Consider the following 4,155-nt stretch of genomic DNA (forward strand, 5'->3'; position numbering starts at 1 on the left):
CACTGTTCAAAATCCCCCAATCTGGAAAACGCCCAAATGTCCACCAGTAAAACGATAAATAAATTGTGGTATATTCATAAATTGGAATACTATATAGAATCATGTTAGATAAACTATGGATCTATGTTATAATATCGTTGGATCTCCAAAACAAAATGTTGAGCCAAAAGAAGTCATACATAAAAGTGTACATCCCATAATATTCCATTTATAAAAAGTTCAAAAACTAGCAAAACTAATTTATGATGTTAAAATTCAAGATAGTGGTTAACCCTGAGGAGCATAAGGAGTGGTCTTCTGGGATTCTGGTGGTGTTGTTTCTTGAACTTGGCGCTATGTGCATGAGAGTGTTATATTTGTGAAAATTCATCAAGCTGAATGCCTATGATTTGTACACTTAATACTTAAGACAAGCTCTATGTTATGCTACAGCCAATGTAAAAGAAATCACGAAATTTAAAAGATTCCCTTTTCTTGTTTAGAAAGCACCAGTAGGAAATCATGCATCAGGAGCTATCATTTTCTCTCAAAGTTCTCTGGCGTGTTATCCTTTAGGATTCTGCAGGAAAGCAGTGTGTGTTTTTTCTCTATCTACTCACAGTTGACGTAGCAAGAGAATCATTACTTCCTTGGCTAGCAGCAAGGGAATCTATGTGATTGTCTTTCCTAAATAAGTCTTACTTCCTAGGATTGAAGGAAACTTAAAGAAACAATTTATTAATGTTTTGACTATGGATGGAGTCTGATTTTTTAATAAGGTGGTTAATGTCTGAAACTATAAACTTTAAAGGGAAAATTCATATACACACATTTACTATGACAAGATTTTTTTAAATATGTATTTCTTTTTCCTGTAGATATACTAGCGGGATTTCTTCTCTTAGACTTTTAGCAGGTGGAGTTTAATAGAGTTCTTCCAGGAGAGGACTAGGAAACAGCATGGTTGCTCAATAAGGCATTGGTTTTGTGAGATTGGTCAAATACCGTCTCATTTGTGCAAATTCTTCACATCCAAATAGCTGGAAGAAAGCTTTAGGTAATGAGTCTCCTTTATTTTTAGTGAACTAAAAACAAGATTGAAGGGACTTCCATGGATAAAGACATAAATTTAATCTTAGTAAGAAGGGAAGAGAATGTGGGATATAACTATTGGATCAGTTTTTATTTTAACATTTTTCCTGGACAAAATCACAGTTATGAGCTGTGTTTTAGTTGCTGGTGACTTATTACTAAATAAATCTTTAAATTGCTCTCAATGCCTTTTTTTTTAAGCTAAGCAGATTCATGGCTGTGGTATGTTTGTATCCTTAAGAGATGGCCCATAGTTAAAAGTCTAGCATTGCACAATTGGGTGCATGGAGGTCATAAATCATAATTTTGAGGCATTTTTGCACAACTAAAGTAGAATGTACTATGTTTAATTCCCAAGTTAACAATTACTTTACTATTGCCTATCAGACCATGGCTTAGGCCTGGATTTCAAGGCACATGAATGGCCACACTTTCTCTCTCCAACATCATTTCTTATTACCCCAACAGTTAGCAGAGTCTTCTCATGTTCTCCCACACCATGCTCATTCACATCCCCGTGACTGAGTTTGTGTAGTTCCCTCTCTCTTGTGCTCAATTTCAATACTTCTTTCAAGTCTCAAATCAATAAAAAATCAAAACCACAATTTGTTCATCAGTTATGAAGTCAGACCCCAAAGATGAGAAAACATGCTCCTGGTATCTTATGATCTCTTGGGGAGGTATTCTAGACCAGTTGTCCTTTCCCTTTTTTGACCATAAAGTGATTAAATGGTCTTTCTAGGTCAAATTTTTTAATAAGCATTTACTGATTGCCTGCTCTGTGTCAGGTTTTGTGCTAGGTGTTTGGAATACAGGAAGAATTAAGACAGTTTCCCTGCCCTCAGAGAACTCGCAGTCTAGAAGACTGTGAGCAAATAATTTCACACAATGTAAAGTGAGTACAGGGTACCATTGGACTACAGAGAAGACTCATTTAAACCCAGTCTGCGGTACTAGAGGCACAATCATTGTGGAAAGACCTGGAGGAGATGACACCTAAGCAGAGTCTTAAAGGATGAGTAGTAGTTAGCCAAATGAGAAGGGTTGGAATTTCCAGAAGAAGAAATAGCATGAGCAAAGGCAGAGAGGTGAGAAACAACGTGTATGAGCATGCACGGGAAAGGACACACAGCTTAAGAGTTTGACGCAGAGAATAGCAAGGGTTGATACTAAAGGAGTAGGCAGGAGCCGTGTCATAAAAAGCCATACATGGCAATAAGAATAATATCCCAAAACAAACAATACATTCTCTAAAATATCTTCTATCTTAAATTTTATGCCTTTGATGCTCTAAACTCTCAAAGTTGTTAGAAGATTCTCTAAGGGGCAGGGAAAATTGCTGGTTGTTTCCTCTGCGTACCACTTACGGCTGGCTTGCTGTCCCCAGCATCTATCCCTAAGATTCCAATTCTCTTTCTATTCCAACAGTTACCTCTGTTTGCAGTGCCCCTTGCAAACTGGACTTTGATAGTTTGGTGAATACTATTCATTTGCTTTCAGCTCATCCTTTGATAAAGAGGTTTATAAGTCCCTCTTCCTCTCCTCTCTTTTATGTCTGAGACAGGCTAATCACTCCTTCATTTTAGCCCTTAGGGCACACCAGTAGTATATATAGGTGGTCCTCAACTTACGATTGTTTGACTTAAGATTTTTCCACTTTATCATGGTGTGAAAGTGATACGCATTCGGTAGAAACTGTACTTCGCATTCTGAATTTTGCTCTTTTCCTGGGCTAGTGATATGCATACGATCCTCTCTTGTGATGCTGGGCAGCGGCAGTGAGCACAGCTCCTGTCAGCCACGCGGTCAAGAGGGTAAACTACCGATAGATACCCTGACAGCCATTCTGGACCCAGACAGCCCTTCTGTTTTTCGCTTTTAGTACAGTACTCAATAATCCATGAGATAGTCAACACTTTATTATAAAATAGGCTTTCTGCTGGGTGATTTTGTCCAACTGTAGACTAACTGCAAGTGTTCTGAGCACATTTAAGGTAGGCTAGGCTAAGCTATGGCGTTTGGTAGGTTAGGTGTATTAAATGCATTTTTTGGAATGTTTGGGGGATATTTTCAGCTCACAATGGGTTTAGCGGGACCTAACTCCATCCTAAGTTGAGAAAGACCTGTAATACTAATAGGCGCACACACATACACACACACGCGTACGCACCACCAGCCTGTGCTATGTTCAAAACGAAGTTAGATGAAGCTTATTGATGCTTTCTCCTTTCTACCTTCTCAGTAACCTCATGGACTTTCCTCTGCCTTACCTGCCCAGATTCCCCAGGGCATACTGCTGTTGCAAATGGAAAGTTTATGTCGGTCAATGGAGAACAAAAGAGCAGCACATAGGGTACAGAATTTGGCTCTCTGCCAGCTCCTCTGTATGCGCTGATTTGTACTGTGTTTCCTAGAACAACCACCATCTTTCACCTGGTCACATTGAGTTTAAATCCTTTGAGTTTTCTGATGAAGATGTGCTCCATTGGTAAGCAGCATTATAATCATGCTTTCCTCACTGGCCAAGCTGGGATGCTTCCCCATAGTTCACTTTCTAGGCCTCACCTTTCTTGCAAAGTGGAGTCCTTTGTTAGGGTTAGAATTTCCCATAAACCTGCTCAATAATTTGTTTTTGTCTGGCTTCTTTGAAATACTACACAAAGCAATCCCTGTAAAAGGCAGTGCTGTCCTGCAGGCTGAGAAAGGTGCCTGAGACTTAGGCTCAAAGTTACTCTTTTCAGGCAGAGCCAGCTGAGTAATCTTATCTCAGCTGGCTGCTTTTCAAGGTGCCCAATTCTGGAGCTTTCCCTCTGGCAGCAGCGTTTGCCCCAGGGGATCAAGTGCTTTCTAGTGAGGGTCAAAACTTCTGGAAATCCCAGGGCCCAGGACGGCACGATCTGTTCAGGAGAATCTTGGGGAACAGAATGGGCCCCACAGACCGTGCCCTTCCCCTCTCCAGCACCAGTGGAGATCAGCACTTGGCCCCAGGACAGAGACCAGACTCAGAGAGGAGGTTAGGAGGAAGCAGGGAACCCAGGAAAGGAGGCGAGATTGCGAAGGCACCTGCATGGCTCTGAGTCAAAG

At 40.5% G+C, this 4,155-nt stretch overlaps 1 protein-coding gene across 10 annotated transcripts in view; it reads right to left on the bottom strand.

The window, feature by feature from the left end:
• The window catches only part of CT83 (cancer/testis antigen 83), a 171,450-nt gene that overhangs the window by 72,242 nt on the left and 95,053 nt on the right, over positions 1-4,155 (bottom strand). The window lies entirely within an intron of this gene.

The sequence above is a fragment of the Equus asinus genome, chromosome X (assembly GCF_041296235.1).
Source record: "Equus asinus isolate D_3611 breed Donkey chromosome X, EquAss-T2T_v2, whole genome shotgun sequence".
Taxonomy (NCBI): Eukaryota; Metazoa; Chordata; class Mammalia; order Perissodactyla; family Equidae; genus Equus; species Equus asinus.